The following is a 22,932-nucleotide window of genomic DNA, read 5'->3' as shown; positions in this document are numbered from 1 at the left end:
AGCAGGTGAACAAAATATATTAATCGTTGATAGATGGTGAAAGGTAACAGTTTTGGGTTTAAAGAATGACAGGGGATTCAATATCTATACTTCGAACTAGATAAAATTGCTTCGAATTAGATACAAATTTGAAAAAAAACCGGTCATAAAGAGGCTGGTGAGAAGTTTGTACCCGTCACCGGCTTTAATCAAAATAACAGCATTTTTTCCGGCCGACCAGTTGACAGCCCTATGTATGAATATCTGACATTCGCAATTCATATACAAGTACCTCTTTTGTATCAGCTGTTTTGGTTATTAGTTATTGGGTTTAATTCTGTAAATAACCTACAAATTCTGAATGAATTGTATACCATGACTTCTGTAAATAACTTACAAAAAATTGCCCAGCTTTCAACTGAGGAAAAATTTGCAATTAAGGCTTAGACAAGCAAGCAAAGTGCAATTCAGGTGAGTGTTCGTAAAAACACCGGTTTAAATTTACAGGACATCTTATGGCAGTAATGTTGTATGCATTAGATACATTTTCACAATTTATTTTAAATTTTCCTAGACAAATTGTGAATAAAGGGTGTTCAATGTACATTTTTTATAACACTAATCTCTGCTACAAGCTCTCTTCAGTCTACACTGAAGAGAAATTAGGATCACTGTCAGGGACTGGGTTTGCTAGAATGAATTGTTCGCAATAATAGAGAAAAAATATTTAGTGAATCTACAAAGCTTCTGAAATTAATATTAACTGTACCTATGGCGTTAGCAAAAGAAGAAAAGTTTTTTCACATCAAAAAGAATTGACACTTTCAAGGAATTGAATGTCCCAAGAAAGGTTATCACCATTGGTTATGCTTTCCATCGAGAAAGACCTGACAATAAGAATACTAGAGTTCAACCAGCATGTATTAGGCAGATTTGCTCCCATCAAAGAGAGAAGAATGAACTTACTAATTAAATAAGGTGATTAATCGGATAAAATGTTCTGCATTATTTTATTTTTAAAAAACATAATTTTATTTAATGTAACATGTCACATAGCATTTGCATCTAAAGTTATGCTGATTAGTCAATGAGTCCACTTTATATCTTCTGTCTCCGATCGTTCGTGCTGCAACATCCGAAACCACAATCCACCGGCCGCCACTGGCTAATATATTAAAATTCAGACAATAAATTGGAGTATGAAATTCTTAATCTTAGTGCAGACATATGATATTTCTTAAAGTAAAGAAATTGTAAAAATTTATTTTGAATCATTTCTAATTTACTTGAATTTAACTTACAAGATGTAAACCACACAGATGAACCCAGCCGTGTAACAACATTTCAAATATAGGAAGGGGCAAGTCGTTTTTTTACGCCCCTCCCTCAACAGCGCCCCCCCCCCATCACAGAGCGTAATTTCCACTAATCTTTACAGTATTACTGTTATGTTTTTTTTTTTTTTTTTTTTTTTTTTTTTTTTTTTTTTACGTGTGTGTGGGAAAATAATTGTAATTTACGAAAACAGCTATACATTTGAAAAATTAAAATATTAGACTTACTTGAAGTAATGACACCTTCTTTACCCACCCAATGTATTCATTCAACACAAGAGTCGTACATTAGTAAAACTAGTAGACCTCATTTGATTTGCGTCGGGATACGTATGAATTACAGTTTACTATTAATTAATCACTAAATAGTACGACATGATTGTTCCGTATACGTTCGGCACTAAAGCCACATTCTCACTCTCCAGAACTCAGAGGCTGAAGACATATCACAACGACAAAAATTTTTTTTAAAGTGATCAACAGACTCTCACAATACACCTACAGGCACACTTTTCTTATTTTACTTTTACAACACATTAATCTTCAAATGTTTCAGTACATAGATTGAACTGCACTTTGTATTGATATACCGGACTAGAGATGCAAAATAGCCGGATTTTTGAGACGTGCTTTATTTTCGTTATAAAAAAAAAAAAAAAAAAAAAAAAAAAAAAGGATTTTGAAAAGAAAACGGAAATTTTCGCTCTTTTGACACAACTAGCATCTCATAAGTCCCACGTTGGTTGCCTAACCATGATATCTAGTTCATGAAATTTATACATCTTGAAATGTGCTGTTTGGGTTGCTTAAAGTCAAACTGGCGGACAAGAAAAAAGTATCACCGGCGTTCCACAAACACTATTGTTTCAGATACTCTTCAATACCTAATAAGTCTTATTAGAGCCGAAAAGGCTTCATAATTTTGTTCATATTTCAGAAGAAAATGTTGCACTAATAGCATCAGCATAATATGGTTTAGTTTAAGGAACTGAGCAACAGAGCTTAGAGAGGTGGCTCTTACCTTTTATTTTTCTTCAGAATACAGTATTTTTTTAAAGTTATGATGGGAAAAGAAAGCTGGAACATACTGTTGTTTCTTCACTAAATATGAAATATTAAAAGAAAAAAATCCAAGCCAAAAACGCAAGGGCGGATCCAGGACGGGCTTCTGGGGGAGGGCGGTGGGTTGTAATACATATATTTAGAGCCACTTTTAAGAGCTCCAAACTGTGGGATGGGTTTTATTTATATATAAAATTAAAAAATGTTTTCTCTTCTGGGGGGGATCGCCCCGATCGCTCCTCCTGGATCCGCCACTGCAAAAAAGCATGGAAATGATTTTTTTTAAAGCAGTTTTTTTTTTCGAGACCTTAAACTACTATTCAGAACAGTTATTGTTTCCACCACTAACTTTTCACTAAAACTTTTTTGTCGTTAAACATTATTCTACAAACTGTACAAACAATTCGTTCAAACTAGAAAACCCTATACATTAACCCTCTTGAGATTTTCACTTTTTAAGGTAAATTGTAGACTTTCAGTCGAGCAGCTATTGTGTTGAGACTTTATATCGTAGAATCATGGTTCATAGACCGTTTTGTTCGGAATGAAACAGTGTTTTCCTAACCTGTAAATTTCCCTAATATGTACCTAAGGCAATAAAATTCCTGTCCAAATTGGGAAAAAAGGAATTTTTTAAAAAGTCCCCATTTCCTGCGAATTTCTTCCCTCCGGTACACAACATGCACATGCGAATGTCACAAACAAACACAAAAAAAACATTTCTTCACTCCAAACCAACGAGGTATGAACCATGATACTGGGGTAAATAGTCTTGGTGCTAAAATTCATTTACTATTTTTCCTAATATCTACTATTGTTATTCAACAAGCTCTAGTGTCGAGACTCTTTATCGTAGAATGATAGTCCGTAATTCTTTGTATTTGTAATGAAGGAATGTTTCCAACTGTACCATTCAAATTTCCCCATTATGTACCAGAAGTGAACAGATCCCGCTCAAATTGGGAAAAAGAGACTTTGTCAGGAAAAATAACCTTTTTGAGAATTTCCTCCCCCAGATCATTCTAGCGCCACGGCAGTGGTACAGTTCGAAACGTTACTTCATTACAAACAAAATGAGGTACGAACCATAATCCTACAACGAACACTCTTGACGCTAGAGCTTATTGAATAACAATACATTAGTAATTATTGCCCAAGAAAGGGGAGGGAAATTTAGTAAATCAGCTCTAGCACCAAGGTTACTTATTCTAGGATTATAGTTTGTATCTTTTTGTTTGTAATGAACCAGCGTTTTAAATCGCATCACGTGTATGTTCTTATCGTGTACCTGAGGGGAGAGATTTCCGCCAAAAATGTATAAAGAAAAGGAGGAAATTAAAATTTTCAAAAATTAGAACTTTATCGGAAATTTATCTCCTCAGGTACATGACAGCGCAATGCTAGTGGTACCGTTGGAAATGTTGCTTCATTACGAACAAAATGAGGTACAAACCATGGTCCTACGACAAATAGGGATGACCTGTAGCTACTTTACTAAACACATTGACTAAAACTGTGTAATAGGGGAAAAATTCAGATTTTTTTTTTTTTTAAATCACTATTTACCTTACGGTCATGGTTTGTACCTGGTTTTGTTTAGAATGGTGGTAGGTTTTAAACGGTACCACTCACATCTCCCTGAGGGGAGGAATTCCCGAAAAAAGAAAAACGATCTGAAAAATCCCCTTTTTCCACTTTGGGCAGGATATCCCCGCTTCTGGTACATTATAGGTAGGGAAATTTGAGTGGTACAGTTGGAAACATTTCTTTATTATGAACCCAACTAGGTATGGATATGATCCTAGGATTGTCCAAAGATTCATAATTTGTTGCGCGTAATTTCTTTTTTGCGGTGTTGAATTGGTAATTTTTCGCGGATGTCTGCGAGTGTTCTAGTCTTTTCGGAGTTGTTTCCTGCGCGGTAGCTTAGGAGATCCTTGTTTGTTCTATCGAAGGCCCCCCTATACAATCAGGGGCGAAAAAAGGAAATATTAAAATATCTACAGCGCCCTTGGCGCAATATTACATCCTTGTTTGTTCTATCGAAGGCACCCCTATACAATCAGGGGCACCAAAAAGAATGATATATCTACAGCGCCCTTGGCGCAATATTACATCCATTTTTGTTCTATCGAAGGCGCCCCTATACTATCAGGGGCGACAAAATGAATAATTATATATCTGCAGCGCCCTTGATGCATTATTACATCCTTTATTGTTCTATTGAAGGCGCCCCTAAACAATCAGGGGCGCCAAAAGGGATAACTAATATACCGTATCTACAGCGTGCTTGGTGCAATATGACATCCTTGTTTGGTCTATCGAAGGCACCCCTATACAATCAGGGGCATCAAAAATAATGATATATCTACAGCGCCCTTGGCGCAATATTACATCCATTTTTGTTCTATCGAAGGCGCCCCTATACTATCAGGGGCGACAAAATGAGTAATTAATATATTTACAGTGCCCTTGGTGCAATATTACATCCTTTTTTGTTCTATTGAAGGTGCCCCTAAACAATCAGGGGCGCCAAAAGGAATAATTAATATATCTACAGTGCCCTTGGTGCAATATTACATCCTTTTTTGTTCTATTGAAGTCGCCCCTAAATAATCAGGGGCGCCAAAAGGAGTAATTAATATATCTTCAGCGCCCTTGGTGCAATATTACATCCATTTTTGTTCTATCGAAGGCGCCCCTATACTATCAGAGGCGACAAAATGAGTAATTAATATATTTACAGTGCCCTTGGTGCAATATTACAACCTTTTTTGTTCTATTGAAGGTACCCTTAACAATCAGGGGCGCCAAAAGGAATAATTAATATATCTACAGTGCCCTTGGTGCAATATTACATCCTTTTTTGTTCTAGTGAAGTCGCCCCTAAATAATCAGGGGCGCCAAAAGGAATAATTAATATATCTTCAACGCCCTTGGTGCAATATTACATCCATTTTTGTTCTATCGAAGGCGCCCCTATGCAATCAGGGGTGACAAAATGAATAATTAATATATCTACAGTGTTCTTGCTGCATTATTACATCCTTGTTTGTTCTATTGAAGGCGCCCCTAAACAATCAGGGGCGCCAAAAGGAATAATTAATATATCTACAGCGCCCTTGGTGCAATATTACTCCTTGTTTGTTCTATCGAAGGCGCCCCTATACAGTCAGGGGCGACGAAAGGAATAATTAATATATTTACAATGCTCCGTCATTGTAACATTATTTCCTTTTTCATTCTATCGAAGCATTATGTCGCCCATATATGGCGACAAAGGATTAAGATAATGTTTATATCGCTGCTTGACTGCCATATAGGTAATTTTTATTTCTTTATTTTATTGTATCAAAGGTGCCCTAGACAATCATCACAAAAGGAACAGAAAAAGTGTCCATTAGTTATAATAATACAAAGCACTGCACTCTATATTTTGTCGAAGATTTGGCAGTGTATACAGAACACTGTTTTTGTACATAAACTTTTCATTCTTCAATCGGCTTAAAAAAGGCAAAGTAATCATTAGGCGCCTTCGGCGCCCCCAATAACTTATACCAGAACTTGGGGGGGGCAATGCCCCCTTGCCCCCCCCCGTCTTGTTACGCCACTGGATGAACCATACTCCAACTTACTTCTAACTAATTTGAAACTGTTAATGTCACTTAAATGAAAAGCATTCCTAATTATGAAATCTAACTTTCTAGGATATACAGTACATACTGTTTTTGTTCTGAAAATATCTCTTTCTTTTCCTATTTACTACGTTGCTAAGTCTAGGGTTTTATTTTCAATGGTTTTGATTGATTGATTGATTGGGATTTAATGGAAACGTCAGCAACGAGGCTATTTGTCCCCGTCACGATCAACACACATGCTGTAAATAATAGAGCCTATGTGTTTGCTTCAAAATGACTTTTGTCTCAAAAGGATTTCAAAAGGATGTTTAAGGGTATAACGCTATGACAAAATGAATTTTCCTCTCTTTGCGTTCGGCGATATAAAGTGATGACATTACTTCAAATTTTGCTTTGAAATGAAGCCTTATGTTTTGGAGTAGCATACCTAGTAATATTTCCGTCTTCGCTTACGAACAATCGAAGGAAAAAAGTTATCAGCTTTTTAGGTCCACAGTTCATACTGATGTACCTAGATATTGAATCTCTCATAGCGTTACTACCTCCTTTCTCCAGTTTCCTCCACTTACAATCATAATTTTATTTCCGCAGTTGTTATTGTGAGCAAAAGCAGAAAGTAAGTGTTTTAGTTGGTTTTGTAATGGCTTATGGTACTGTTATTAGCTATTGGCAATTGATTGGAGTAATTTGAGGGCATTGAGTGGTGTAATAGAAGATTAAGGGTTCTGTTACTGGGTTTGTTTCTTCGTTTCATCAAAAGCAATTATAGTGGAGTTTCTTTTCCACTTCGATATTCTTAAAGCTGTCGAAAGATTTGGTACTGATGAAGAGGGAGTGGATGTTTCCGTTGATTTTGATAGTGAGAGTTCTAGTGATGAGGAAGCTGAGAGAAAGTAAGGAAGAGAAGGGAGAGAAGGAAGCATATATGATGATGATAACGAAGAGAAAGTGTATGTGATCGAGAAGAAAAGTGAAGTCGAGCCTGAAAATTCCTTTTAAACAATTAAACAGTACACAGTCTCCTCGGCCTGCAACTTGGTTGAAGGTTGACCACAGACGTAGTGTGTGTTCTTGATTCCTTTACAGGGACACAAGAAATCAAGAACAGCTATCTTCTTTAATCAGATGTGCGAACGATTGATTTGTCCCTCCAGGTTTTTACCGTCAGTTCTCTCAAGCTTGTACAGCAGATGAACTTCTACGTCAACCAGTATTTCTAGAAAGTTGACCGTCGTCCAAATTTGAGACGCGCCATCCATGGTTGTCTTCGTCTTGTGGAGTCAGAAGACGCACGAAGCTGTTTTAATTTAATCAATTAAAACAGGATTTCGTTGTCAGAGGTAGGGAGTGGGATGACAAGAGTCGGCGAAGAGTATCCAGACCGGAACAGGAGCAATCATTTACCTACTAGCATCCAACAGTTACGACAAATGAAACTGAAAGTGGTAACATTTGCAGATTCATGCAATTCCAAGTATGGGCAAAATTATTTACAAGCAGCAAGATAATATTGTGCAACTGACACTTGTCAGCCCAAATGGTTCAGACAAAACGAAAATAAATTGAAACTTTGGGGATGTCTGAACTGATAAATTGCGTCCAGGATTTAGAAATCAAATTTGAGAGAGCTAAAGACGATGGAATCAAACCTGGGTTGCTTTTCAAAGAAATGAACACAGGTAGAATTGAAAGAAATGTAAAGTAGAATTATTAATTAAGAAATACACATGTAAGAACAAGACGACACAAAGCAGGAATACTTCCTTGTCTGTAAAGTAAATGAAGAAAAAAATGTGACTTCAATATAGATTTGACGTTGATAATTTCGAGTTCATAATTTCAAGTGAATAAAGATTGTCATTTCCACTAAGTCCAATTCAATATGAAATGCCCCAAACTTTGGAACAAAATAGATAATACACAATATATCGTAAATACATGACACCTTTACATCCCTTCACAATATATCCAAGGAGATGTAAATTATACGTCTGTAGCAGGTAATTTGTACGGAGAGACAATAACAGGAGTGACATGATGGGCAAACTTCGTAGCATATTAGTAAGCACACATAAATCACGGATAAAATTCTTATACATTATCATGGAAAAATCACATACATACGAGGGACATTTGTTCGATTACTAGGCCTATATCTAATTGAGGAACATAAATAAATACATTTAGTTGACTCGAAGAACGATGTATACAATACGCCGCTGCTACGGATTACTATGCATCAAAGACTATTTCCTGTCATGCAATAAACAGTACATGAATACAGTATTGCTGCTTAAGCACATCATTCTCATCTTTGCATAATATCGCCTCATTACATTTCATCTCACAATAGTTGATTTTAGTGGCACTTAAGAATGTCATCTGTGCAATTATAAACTTTTTCTATTAGCTTTTATATATTTGGTCTAGGAATTAATTCGTGCGGTTGGTACGCACACATTGAAGCTGTAGTACAAACACAAAATACATAAATACCTTAAGAAAAATATTGTCCATCGCTAGCCACCACTTTCGTCCATCTGTCAGGCAATGTACGGATTCCGTGGCGAAAGAAGTCCTCATCCTTGGAAGCGATCCAGTCAGAGACCCATGTTTCGATATCTTCTGAAGAAGTAAACCGCTGTCCAATCAAATCGTTGTTCATGCAATCGAACAAGTAGTAGTCCGAAGGAGCAACGTCTGGTGAATACGGCGGGTGGGGTAAAACTTCCCATCCGACATTTTCTAAATAGGTTTTGACCGGTTTTGCGACATGTGGGCGAGCGTTATCATGTTGAACAATAAGTTTATCATGTCTGTTCTCCCATTCTGGTCGTGTTCTGGCCAGAGCTTGCTTCAAACGCATTAATTGTCGTCGATAACGTTCTCCATTCATAGTTTCACCCGGTTGCAGCAGCTCATAGTACACCACACCTTTCATATCCCACCATATGCACAGCATAACCTTTGCACAGTGAATATCTCGTTTTGGTTGTGATGGACCTGGTTCACCTGGTTTCACCCAGGCCTTTTTTCGTTTAGAGTTCTCGTAATGGATCCACTTCTCATCACCCGTAATAATTCGATGCAGAAACCCCTTTCTGCTTTGTCGTTGAAGTAGCAATTCGCAAATGGTTTTTCGTCTTTCAACGTCTCTGTCTTTCAATTCATGTGGAACCCAATGTGACATCTTTTGAATCATTCCCATGGCTTTCAAGCGTTTGGAGACTGTTGTTTGATCAACGCCTAATGCTGCTGCAAGTTGATCCTGCGTTTGACACGAATCCTGCTCGAGCAATGCTGTCAATTCTTCGTCTTGAAATTTTTTTGGCTGTCCAGCTCGCTCTTGGTCTGCCAAGCCGAAATCACCACTTCTAAACCGTGCAAACCACTTCTGACACGTTCGCTCAGCTAGAGCATGGTCACCATACACTTCCACCAAAATACGATGACTTTCAGTCGCACTTTTCTGCATGTTAAAGTAATGCAGCAGGACACCCCGCAAAAACACTTTATCAGGCACAAATTGCGCCATGTTCACTTAACTACAAACTGGTGTTGTTGACGCTTTAATCCACTGCCCTATACTACGAACGATACGCGATGACAGGGGTTTGCAACACATGTGTGGATACACGGAACTGTGGGACGCTCCGTTCGTTGCGCCATCTCTTGTCCACCCGCACGAATTAATTCCTAGACCAAATATTTTGAAGAAATAAAGTAGACATGACGTATTTAGAGACCTGAGGAAAAAATATTTTACTCTTTCATATTACCCATTGTGCAGGGATAACAGGCTTGATTTTGCAGTTCGTAAACTATTTGATTAATAAGTTGAGCGAGTATTTGTAACAAATATTGTAACAAGATGAAATTAGTATTTAAAGATATTATACATAGTACAGCACAACAGCAGTACAGCTGTACAGCACAATTCCCAATACAACGGTCCAGTTTCCTGATTTTTATTGACCTTAGCAAGGTTGCCATCTAAAGAAGAAAACTCAAATCTCCACACCGCACCGCATCTCATTCCAATTGTAAGATACACTGGCGAATATTTGCTTTTTTAGTTGAGGCCTAACCGATATTACCCCTGATGAATTTAAACAAGAAGTTACATAAATCTCCCATCAGTTCTTGATCATTTGTCAGAAACCGCATGAAAATTGAACTTCACTTGGAAATCAAACTCAAATGAAATCCGTGAATTAAAAAAAAAAAAAATCACCCTGTACATTCATATACTTGTTTATTTCACTCTTTTCCATTCCTGTGTTAATATTATGCAAAGAAGATAAAAGAAATTCAGAGACCTAAAAGTAAATCTAAATAGTCTCGCCAAGTAGAAGAAAGCACTATATTCCTCAAGTAAAAGAAAAAAAAATGCTCGATCCTAATCTAGAAAGTAACAGACATATCACAAAACTAGACACAAATTATCTGCAATTTTGTAAACATATTGTGATATGATTTGGACTATTAAATGTGTATAAAAAAGAAAAAAGAAAAAGAAAGAGAGAGAATTTAATATATTATTGTAAAAATAGGATTAAGTAATACTTCCTGAAAAGTAGGAAATTTTCACTTTCTAGGAAGCAAAGACTTCTAAGATTAGTGTAAGTCAAAAACAAAAACAAATACAAGTATGAGTACAACAGGTGAAAGGCAAAACGATATATAAACTGGATGCAAGACAAACAAAAGGAAGAGAGATAGAGACTTGTTCATATTGGATTGTTGTTGAGTATTCATAACCATAGTAATTCTCTATTAAGAGCGAAGATGGATAAGGCTGTACTACCTTGTAATTTCTTTCCATAAGTTGAACCTTAGTTTTGGTTATAGAAAAGAGAACAAATTTAAAAGGAGTTCATATGCCAGGAGGTCTCCCTCCGTGAAGGTTTTTTAATTTAAAATTAATATGTAAATATCTACTAAAAATTTCTTGTATGTTAGCATAGAGAAAATAGAAAAGATGCATCTCACTTTTTTCTTTTATTTCTACCAATAGATACAATTTATTTCAGTATTTGGTAATTATCCATTCGCTACTTAAATTATCTAGATATTTATTTATGTCTCAGAAATTAACTAAATTTAATTCACAAAAACAAAACAACTGAACATAAAAAAAGTTACGAAAGAATATGCTCACGACTAACCAATTACAAATTATTGAAACCAAAAATATGTGTGCCGAAAAGCAAAGATTATAAATAGACTGCAACTAAAATTAAGTTAACCATATTCTTGAAATTGTGCAGATAAGTTTGACTCAACCAACATAAATTAATTAAAAGAAATATACAAATTATGTACAGTAAAGAAATATTTTCGGAAAAGATTAACCCTTTCGGGATGTTGGCTTTTTGGGCTATTTTTTAGACTTTCAGTCAAGCAGCTACTGCATCGTCACTATTTATCCTAGGATCATGGTTCATACCTCATTCTCTTCAGAATAGAGCTGGCTTTCAAATGGCACCACTTGCATGCTCATACCATATAACAGAAGCGGGAAAAAATGTCAAAGTGAAAATTTCGGAGGGAAAATTTTTTTCCTCCAACTTTGGCCCCCCTGGACCCCCCTTGTGTGAACGTAGCCACCTAAAAAAATCTGATAAATAGTACTCGGTATACTGATTGTGTGTGCCAAATTTCAAGTTTCTATCTTGAATAGTAAGGGCGGGAGAAATTTTATCAAAAATTCCCACAATGCCCCAAATTACCACAAAGGGAAAAAATTTCTCAGGGAAAAAATTTCCTGAGACATCCCTAATTACCCTAGGGACATGTGTCGCCCATATTCTCTTCTGAATAGAACTGTCTTTCAGGCGGTACCATTCACATGTCTCCATCTTGTATCTAAGGCGGAAAGTTCCAGAAAAAAGGGATTTTTTGGTCTAAATTTCCCTTTTTTCAACTTTTAGCCCCTCTGGACCCCCCTGTTATAACGCAGAAATCTGAAAAAATCTGTTAAATGCTACTCGGTGGACTGAATGTTTGTGCACAATTTCAATGTTCTAGGTGCAAAAATAAGCCCGCCAAAAAACAAAAAAATCAGAAAATTTTCCATGTTACCCTATACAGAAGTATATTTTGAAAAAAATCACTGAGACGTCCCTAATTACCCTAATATAATAATTCGACCGTCATTCTCTTCAGAATGAAACTGCCTTTCAGACGGTATGACTCACGTGTCCCCATCATGTATGTGAGGCGGGAAAATGACGAGAAACTGGATTTTGGGGGTAAAAATATCCCTTTTTCACCCCTTTGCCCCTCTGGTTCTCCCCCTGTTTTAGCACTGACATCGGAACAAAAAATCTGGTAAATACTACTCGGTAGACTGAATGTTTGTGCAAAATTTCAATCTTCTACGTGAAAAAATAAGCCCGCCAAAAAATAATGAACATAGGCTTCATAAGGGAAAATTTCTATTTCAAAATTACTGAGAATAATGTTATTTCTCTAACATTATGAGTAATGTACTGAAGAACAAAAGAAATGGACCATGGAGTATAAAAGGTTCCGTTTTATTCTCAGTAAGTTACACTTCGAGGGTAACATTATGAGTCGTGACACAAATTCTCCGGGTCATCACCTCCTATGTCTGGACGCAGGACGGTCTGAAACCATACGTAATGTCTTCTACAATGTATCTGGACTTGAAAAAAAAAACCGGACGAAAAAGCTCAAATAGAATAGAAATAACGCAATGTACCATGAAAAATGCGTATCGTACAAAATGTACGATAAGATCCCCAAAGGGTTCATAAGAATAAAATTGATTTCCCTATTTGATCGTTACAGGTGAACATAAGGTACCCGTTCCCTTAAAGGAGCTAGCTATGTGTGTTCCTCGAGTAATGTACTGAAGAACAAAAGAAATGGACCATGGTGTATAAAAGGTTCCGTTTTATTCTCAGTAAGTTACACTTCGAGGGTAACATTATGAGTCGTGACACAAATTCTCCGGGGTATGACGGCATCTGGAAATCGAGGTGTTTCTTTAACAAGATAAATAAACTAATTCACGAAAGAATGCCATCTAACAGTGTTATCTGTAGATTAAATTACTGTCTTGTTCTACGGGAAGGTTGTGTTCAAACAGTATATTTCCAAGCAGCATAAGCTATTTGGTATCAAGGTATTCCAACTCACTAATGCTAGTAAATATACTTATAAGATGGAGTCTACATCGGGAAATCAGGTTATTTGACTTGTGTGCAGCACTCAGGTATAGGGCATGAACTGGTTCTGAGGTTGGTAGATGAGCTGAAAAATGTTGGCCATAAGATCTTTATGGACAACTTTTTCAGTTCATGCCCTATACGACGAAATAGCGTCAGTGGGAATCCACGTACGTGAGACAGTCACCTCTCAGTAGAAGGGTATATCACTTCACTTCACTCGAAAAAAAAATTAGGGCAAGAAATTACTTTTGTTGATAGATCTATGTGTATTTTATAACCAAATATTCCTATAATAACCCTAACATATGGCAGGTCATTTGTTATGGAAAAGTCTTTAACAGGTAGCTTACTTTTGAGGGTGGGCTACTTTTTTTGAGCGAAGTCTTTCATTTTGTTCGTATTTTTCAGAACACGATTCAAAAAATCATTAATAAGTACAGCACAATACGATTTAGTTTAAGTAATTGGAGCGAGAAAGTTTAGTTGGGTGGTCTGTATTTTACATTTACTATCTTCAATTGTCAGCTATCAAATGGCATTATGCCTGACCCGGTGCGCCTATCCTTTGATTTGGGTCACTAACGCCAATCACTGGCTGGTATTAGAGTAGATCGAAATTCCTTTAATTTTTAATACAAGAGAGCATTTGTTAGTAATATTCTAAAAAGAATCAACTTTTCACCGACATTCACTAATTTTAGGCGCAAACTCAAAATGTACCATGTGCGTGGGTTTTGTCGGGGTTCTCCCGTTTCCTCCTACTTTCTCCATTCCACCATTTCATTCATTACTCATCATCACCGTCTCCTTTAGCCTAGCCGGCATAATCGTGGGACGTACAACCTAAAGACGTCAAAATGTACCACTGTAATTCTAAAAATATTTTTACCTTTAATAAGCAGCTAAAATAAACTATTCTCTTGCTTTGAAGCTGAAAAATTTAATCTTTAAAGTATGAGCGTTAAAGCCATAATTAGCAATTCTGATAATTTTCCCAAACTTTAGGTCCTTTCAGCGGACTGAAAATAATATGAGTTTTTTCAATATGTTTTCACATTATTAACATCCGAATATACAAAGAGTGTGCACTATTAGAATTCGATATTCAAAAATTCACTTTTTTCGACCCATCTTAATGTGTCTATTTTTAAGCAATAGTTCCTATTATCATTTTGTTGTTGTTTGCATGTAATAGCGAACCGTTGATATTAATTATAGTTCCCTTATGTACACATTTAATGATCCTGGTTTGCTTCAGGATGTGGGTATCTCAAGGTTATAAGGTTTTTGCAATGAATTTTGCACACAGAACTACAAGTGCATCATAGGAAATTTGAAACATTTACGTGCATCAAATGGCGCGTTAATATGTATAAATTTCGTTTTTGTCACTGATGCGCAGCATTTTCAACCCTAGAGAACAATCGAAAATAAAAAATGGGTCATTTGAGACATATAAATGCATTGTGGTTTAAGATTACTCAATTGATGCAGATCTTTGCATCGGTACTGATGCATTTCTTCTTGATGTGAGCGTCACCTGTCGTGTTTTGTTTGAAGCTAGTCTCCAGTACTTACTGCGCATGCTCGACTGGTTTTCGTGTTGTTGTGGAGCGAATTCTGACTTGTTATTGTGTGTGTTCTTTTGTCTAGTGCTGGAGTCTGCTTAGAAAAACGGAGGTAAGTGTATATTAAAATACGATATTATTGTGTTAGGTAGTGCAAGTATGTAGTTATTAAGAAAAGTATCGTTAGCAAAACAAAAATAGCAACAAGAATAGAGACAAAGCCATAAGGGATTCTCAGAAGGAACTCGTTTCCTACAAAAATCCACAAAGGAGTGAAGAAATATTTAGGTTAACTACAGTACATACTGTATGTTGAAGTGACTCATGCTAGTGGCTGCTTGATTCTCATTAAATATATCCGATGCATGCGTGAACTCCAAACCGCTGTTATTATTATTATTATTATTATTATTATTATTATTATTATTATTATTATTATTATTATTAATAATAATAATAATAATAATAATAATAATAATAATAATAATACTTAATATTCTTATTAGGTGAAGGTTGATTATTTAGAAAAACTTCATTTAACTCGCATAAGTTGTTACTCCTGCACCAAGGGCGCTGATCTTGGGGGGGGGGTTTAGTGGTCTGGGACCCCCAAAGTTGAAATGGTCCTCTAACGAGGGGGGCCAAATTGCTAAGTTGAAGCAGGTTCTCCTATTTCTACAGTACATGGTCGTTCATTTTTCCTTTCTACTAATGCATATCTTTCATAGGGCCCTCCAAAGTTACACAGAAAACGGCGCCCTTGTCCTGCACATACCAATAGTTGAGTATCTACTAAAAGTCACATATGGTCACGTAATTGTGATGTTTTGGTTAGAGTATCGGGCCAAAAGCCCCGATTTCGTGATATTGAAGTAAATATTGACAAAACACGGGTATGCCTACTATTGAGCAGGAAATAAATTGAAGGTTAAAAACAGTAGCACGGCATTAACCCTTACATATATCGTATATGTTTATACGTTAGGGTTGTATTTTCATTATTCGATTTAAAAAGTACTAATAAAGCTTTTTTTCTAGAGTGGAAGCGTTCTAGAACACGTTACGTATGGTTTTACGCCTTTCTGGGTCGAAACATAGGGTGTGATACGTCATAACTTAAAACTAAAGAATTTTTTGTTAGGTCTATTTTTACTATTTTTTGAGTTACTTACTTTTGCACCTATAACAAAAATTCCCTTTTTCTCAATTTTCCCGCTCAGATACTCGACGGAGACATGCGAATGGAAAACGTTTCAAAGGCTTTTCTATTCTGAAGAGAATGAGGTACGAACCATAATGCTAATGTAAATAAGGATGTCTCAGGAAATTTTTACCTGAGATCTTGTTTTAAACGGGAATTTATGGTACTGTGGGCATATTATTTTTTGGCGGGCTTACTTTTGCACCTAGAAGATCGATATTTTGCACATACATTCAGTGTACTCCTTAGTATTCTACAGATATATTTCAGATCTCTGCGGTGCCCCAAGTTGTGTTCAAACGGGTATTAGGTTTTAAAAAGGGATATTTTAATAAATCTCTTTATCGAGATTTTCCCGCCTCAGATACATGATGAAGACATGTGATTGGTAACGTTAGAAAGTACTTTCCATTCTGAAGAAAGTGAGGTACGAACCATGATCCTAGGGTAAATAGGGATGTCTTAGAAAATTTCCCGTTTTTGCGGGAATTTGGGGTATTGTGGGGATATTCTTAGCACATGTGTTAATATATATATATTTACCTTACTGTTCTAAATAGAAGCTTGAAATTTTGTAGACATATTCACTATGCCCTTAACATTTTTCAGTTGATTTTGAGATCTGTGTGTTAACACAGGGGGGGAGGGGTCCAGAAATGCTAAAAAAGGAATATTTTAACAAAAATCCCATTTTTTGCAATTTTTCCCGCCTCAGATACATGACGGAAACATATGAATGGTACCGTTTGAAAGACTGTTCTATTCTGATGAGAATGAAGTGTAAAACATGACCCTAGGATGTCTCAGAAAATTTTTATATTACATCCGAATCTTTTTGAGTCATCTGGGCCACTGTGGGGATGTTCTTAGTTGATTGGTAATTTGTTTCTCCCATCCTTACTATTCAAGATAGAAGCTTGAAATTTTGTACACACGTTTCGTACACCATTTAGTATTTTTCAGTTTATTTTGAGATCTGTGTGTTAACACAGGGTGTTCCGGAGGGACCCAAAATAGAAAAAAGGGATTTTCTACCAAAAGCCTTATTTTTCCCCTCAAACTTTCCGTTTCAGGGACATGATAGGGAAATGTGAATGGTGCCGTTTAAACACAACGTATAATAAGGAAAGGAAATTTCAAATGTAATTTCTGGTATCATTATCAGGTTAACTTTTCAGAGGTTAACAGGATTTTCCACTAGTGTTATGTTCTTCCAATGAATTCAATTTGATTATGAGATTTAAACTGACTGTTACTTCATTTTTAATTAAAATTCGTAGTTTCATGAATGGGAAATGAAAGAAACATAACTCAGCATGCCAGAAGGCTACTGATGATGTGTCAGTAGTGACAAGAGACACACGTACTAGAAAACATGCTACAGGCTAAACCAGTAACGTCTTAGTTACTGTTCCATTTTCAGTTTTTTTTTTTTTTTTTTTTTAGAACATGCGTCGTGTACTTACGTAACATCCTATATTACTGAGAAAGTAAACCTGATAGCGAAATTCTGATTTCAGATTTGAATTTAACCTGGTAAATTACTATAGACCTACAGACTTTTATCCCAGAAATATAACTTTTTTAGAATATTGTAATTATACATCACAAGAACAGTTTTCATATTTTTGTACCTAATTCGAAACGTCCACGTATTTGTCCGTTTGCAAAATATATCTTTAATAATTAAAAACAGGGAAATGTAAGTGAACAATTCTTTCAGATGATTTTAAAATGAAACTTTGGATGTCTTCCCGTTTGGCCTTTTCCCGTTTCGCCTTGTGCCTGTTTTCATTACTTCAGGCTATGATGCTAAGATAGTATATGCTAATTTGATTCTAAGGCGAAACAGGAATTCCCCTTTGCCCTTTCCATTTCGCCTTACACCAGCGAAGGGGATTTTCAAGTTATGATAGGGAAATTTAGTGTCATTTTGGAAAACATTTGTAATGCTAGTAGTATTTACGTTTGAACGAACAGAATAGCGTATAATCAAAGCAAGTATTCAGAATTTTGTGTTATCTGCGTCACTGTTTAAAAAATTGCTCATGTAGCCTTGTATTTGTACCTCACATATGAAGAAGAGAGCGGCGGAAGAACGAACATCAACAATTACTAAGACATATAGGTAAGTATAGGTAAGTATATATAATAGTTGTAATAAGGTATAAGTAATTTTGACACTGAAGCTTCTCTGCATGTTTCTAATATTTACTCGTGCAACTTTTCCAAAAGTTATTTTAGAACTTTAGATGTGGAACTTTTCTTAAATGGCATCCTAGCTAGCACACAAATACATAGTCCATTTTTTTTTTTTTTATTTATAGTGTAACACAATTAACCGGTCGTAGTTAAGCAATATTCCGTCTGTCTTTACTTTCTAGAGGGAAAGTACGACTTTTTTTTTTTTTTTTTTTTTTTTTTTTGCTGTTGATGTTTAAAATGAATTTATTTTCTTCTCTCCAGGAAGAAGATTGCTAAGGGAAATTACTGTGGTGAAACTGCATCTGTTGTCCCTATTTTTGGTGCCGTTAAACACTCTCTATATAACGTACGAGCATGAACCGGGCACCACTATCGCACAGATTGAATAAATTGAATGTGGAAGGATCGTGGAGCGAAACGCAGGACGGCAAAAACTTATTGGGGGATGAAGGCGATGACACCAGTAGAATTCTTGTAAGTTATATTTCAGTAATCAAGAAAATAGTTTATCATTTCTTACGTTATTCTTGTTTCTTTTTTTTCTTTTTTTCTTTTTCTTTCTTTTTTTTCTTTTTCTTTTTTCTTTTTTTTTTTTGAAATCGTGAAAATCTGTTATGACAATAGTAATAGGAGTAAGAATATTAATATTAAAGCAATTTCTTTAGAATGTCTGTGTTGTTTATTCTAGCCTTTCTATCTTCAACAGGTTTTCGGCACTATTGGAAGTTTGAAAATTATGTGTCAGTGCGACAGGATTGTAATGGAGGGACACTTAAGACTGTACCTCTCCTTTTCTCCCAAATGTACATTCTGCACGGAAAATATTTCGGCCAGGTATTTGTTCTCCTCTTCTGCATGTTGCCCAGTAAAAAGCAAGAGACACATGTAAGATTACTGGAGATAATCATGGAAGAAGCTGAGAAATTTGGACTGCGTTTCAAATTGAAAGAAGTTTCTATTGATCTTAAGAAAGTAGCAATCAATGCTATAAATAAAGTATTTCCTGGTTAAAATCACAGGATGTTCCTTCCACTTCTCTCAGTCTGTTTGGAGGAAGGTTCAGCAGTTAGAACTTTCTCAATTGTACAAAGAGAACACTGAAGTAAAAAGATGGATTCGACATGCAGCAGCACAGCCTCTAGTACCAACTTCCCATTTAGATGTAGTGTTTGTACGTTTGCAAGAAGATGCGCCTGACGTTCTATGAAGGAGGAGTTCCATGATTATCTTATAGACACTTGGCTGGATGATGGTGACACGTTATTTTCTCTGTAAGTATGTTTTCTTTCCTACATAAATAGATGGCATTTAGTGCAAAAAATTAATGATTGTTTTTTATTATTAAATCATTAATTAAGCTATCCCGAGCACTCTACAGTATAGCATTTTTTCCATTAACACCTAATGTAAAGTGTAATATAGATTTTCTTGCGACGTGCATGTATTGAAGATTCTACATTCACTGATTTGTAAATTATCAAAAGAACACATTCTTTTGCTTTGCAAAATAAATAAATTAGGTTCACCCATAATTTTGCCATCGACTTTCCAACGTATATTCTCCTGCAATCCTTTGAATTTTTAATGTGCTAATGATGTATTTTTACCTATTTGCAGTGACTTGTGGAATCACTTTGAAAACGATCAAGAACAAATGACTAACAATGCAAGACAGTGGCACGTCAAATTACGAAGAAAGGCATCAAGGGATCACTTAGACATACATTCTTTCATTGAATTAATGAAAGACAGGCAACGTGAAAATGAAAGATTGCGAGTACTTCTTCAAGTGGTTATCAGAAAACACACTTAGAAAGCTAAGGTAGAGACGGTTTGATGACAGGATTCACCGCCTAAAAGATAGACTTAAGAACAGTGAAATTGATGTAATTTCATATACTGATGCTGTTTCATATTATATCCACATAGAAACTTGATATGCTATTTCGGGTGTGATAATAAAATTTATGTTCTAAGATATTTGAGTTTAATTTGTCTGAAATAGAAGAGACGTTGCAGTTGAGAATAAGATAAATCCCTCTTTGTTACAGAAACAGAGTGAAAATTCCCTTGTATGTTATAAGGTCAAGCAGGAAAAGGCCAAACGGGAATTCCCCTTCCGCCTTAAGATAACATCCTTGTCGGTTGTATGGCAAAATGTTTTGAGGGCATAAGGCGAAACGGAAAAAGGCGAAACGGGCATAAATTAGTATACTAAAATATATTATAAAAAGCGATAGAAAGATTCAGAGAACATAGACATACAAAGTTTGATTTATAATCTGAGTTGGTAGTTTCCACTTTTTTTTTTTTTTTTTTTTTTTTTTTTACTCTGTAAAGTTTTGTGTTTCCCATCGCTAGATTTGCTATCGGTACGATTTTTCTAACATAGACCCATGTTCTTTTATTTCACCAAAGATAATTTGGGATTTTAGCTTTAGTGAAAATGGCAAAACTGCTCTTGTAGAGCAACCTGTAAAAAAAAAAAAGCTATGTACCTAGGTATAATAAATTGAGTTCTTTTCCTTTTTTGACTTGTAAGATATACTATTTGAAGGCCTTATTTTTGTAACTATTTTCTCATAATGGTTGTGACATAGTTTAGATGGATCTCATAAATTGAGTGGCCTAAATTGTATATTGCACATCTGATATACAGGGTTGTCAAGGGTGTGAAAACGATGGAATAAATTTACAACACTACCAAAACTATGAAATCGAGGTTTATTAGTGTGATGCATGACAGAGTGAAAATATTCCACTTTACATGAGAGCCTCTGCGACCATTTTGGAAGGTATCATACTGGATTTTAATTAACTCAGTGAAATGGGAACTTTACGATCCGATACTATTGTTGAAATAAGGTGTGATTTCGTAACGATATTATGGTAGTTTCCTCTCTACTTGTTTGCATCCTGAACAAAATTATGATCATAAATTTACAATGACAAGTTTTTGTATCTAGACCTATGTGATCAAAATTTCGTTAACAAAGAATATAGAAAACAATCTTGTTAATGTCTTTAAAAATCACACTTTATTTCAAAAATAGTAGTGTATCGTAAAGTCTATATTTCACTTAATTAACTCAAATCCAGTATGACTACTTCCAAAATGGCCGTAGAGGCTCTCATGTAATATGGAATATCTGTACTCTGTCCTGCATTACCCAAAAAGCCTCGATTACATATTTTTAGTAGAGTTCTAAATTTATTTAATCGTTTTCACACCCTTGGAAATCCTGTATATTTAGGGAATATGCAACCAGCGATACCAACCATTGTTTCAATTAATGCATGTAAATGCTTCAGTAGGAGACAAAAAAATGCATAACATTTTGTGATTTCAGCAAAACGTTTATCTGCATAATAAATTTTATGCACACAAGTGCATCAATTAACACAGTTTTCATTATGCATTTAGTTGCATCCTTAAAAATTATGCATCTAAACGTTTTGCTGGAGTCACAAAAGTTATGCATGTTTTTGTGTCAACTAACGCGTCTGTGGTTCTGTGTGTGATCTCTAGTGTAATGTTAGAAAGCGAAGAGAGACAGTAGGTTTAGCTTGCATGAAGAAGTTTTAGTGACCAAGAATAGCAATATACGCAGTATCAAGAGGGTGTCATTCTTGCAAGAAACTGCCGTGTCGCTACATACTATCTTCTTGACATTTTCCATAGTAGGCATCAGATAATTACCACTAATTGGACATCTGTATACCTTATGATAAAATTATAGGTGTATTTGAATTTGCCACTCAACCTACTTATGTTCACGCGATAGTACAATTTCAACCAATACGATCATCAAAGAAATGTGCGAGTTAATTTGAAGGAGAATATTTTTCTCTGAGCTTCACTCATCTTTATTGTCAAGTATCAGCTACACTCTCAGTTTCACTCGTCCTCAAATGATATTGATGCGCTCACTTCACATTAATATTTCTCCGTCCTCTTCAGTAGCCTCACACACAAATTAATATTTCTTCCTCATCCTTACACAATTCCTTTACCCTCGAGTATCATTCACCTGGCTTCGCGTAGCGTAGCCGCTAGAGCTCTCGCCGTTGGTGCAAGCGGTACTGGGTTCGATTTCCGGTGGGAGCACAGTCGAAAGGGTGTAGCAGTTTCTTCACGCCTTCTATCCTCAGTGGGATTTTTCCTTATCCACACCAGACAATTGCCGGGATGGTTCCTAACATAGAGGCATCAGGCAACTTCCTTCTTTCCCTATCCTTCCTTCTTTTCCCCTTCCCCGGATAGTGTGCTCGCCGAGGATCAGCTCGTCGCTCCATCCTCACTCATCGTAAAACTCATGTACTGAAATGAGGATGAATGAGGGTGAGGGTGGACTTCATGAGAACAAAATGAGGTCTGTTCATCACTGGTCAGAAGTGTGTAGTATGTTATACACCAGAAGGCAAATAGAACACAAAGACAGGTACAACAACAAATGTTGCAAACAATTCTTCCAGTAGATTCCCATTGAGACAGCACAATAATAATAATAATAATAATAATAATAATAATAATAATAATAATAATAATAATAAAATTTAAGGATAATTCATTTTCGTTAATTATCTTTCTCCTTTAACCTTAAGGGCATAACTGTGGGACGTTAAACCTTAAAAAAAGTCATTTCGTTCTCATTCTTTCAGTGATCTTAGAAGCAGTACATATCGGTAGTTTTAGAGAATTATTCAAACAAAAGCGAGTTGCATTACATACAATAATGCAAAAGA

General features: G+C 35.8%; 1 protein-coding gene and 1 long non-coding RNA gene across 4 annotated transcripts in view; one reads left to right on the top strand and one right to left on the bottom strand.

Moving 5' to 3' along the window:
- Hr51 (photoreceptor-specific nuclear hormone receptor 51) overlaps nt 1–22,932 on the bottom strand; it is a 1,106,739-nt gene that overhangs the window by 854,817 nt on the left and 228,990 nt on the right. The gene's annotated exons all lie outside the window — the stretch shown is intronic.
- Nucleotides 18,404–20,237, top strand: LOC145678389 (uncharacterized). Its single transcript, XR_014130370.1, has 2 exons — nt 18,404–19,457; nt 19,804–20,237. It is a non-coding gene; the product is annotated as an uncharacterized LOC145678389 (long non-coding RNA).

The sequence above is a fragment of the Thermobia domestica genome, chromosome 2, assembly GCF_964235325.1.
Source record: "Thermobia domestica chromosome 2, izTheDome1.hap1.1, whole genome shotgun sequence".
Lineage (NCBI taxonomy): Eukaryota > Metazoa > Arthropoda > Insecta > Zygentoma > Lepismatidae > Thermobia > Thermobia domestica.
Note: the sequence above shows the minus strand (reverse complement) of the source record. Positions and strands in the feature narration are given on the sequence as shown.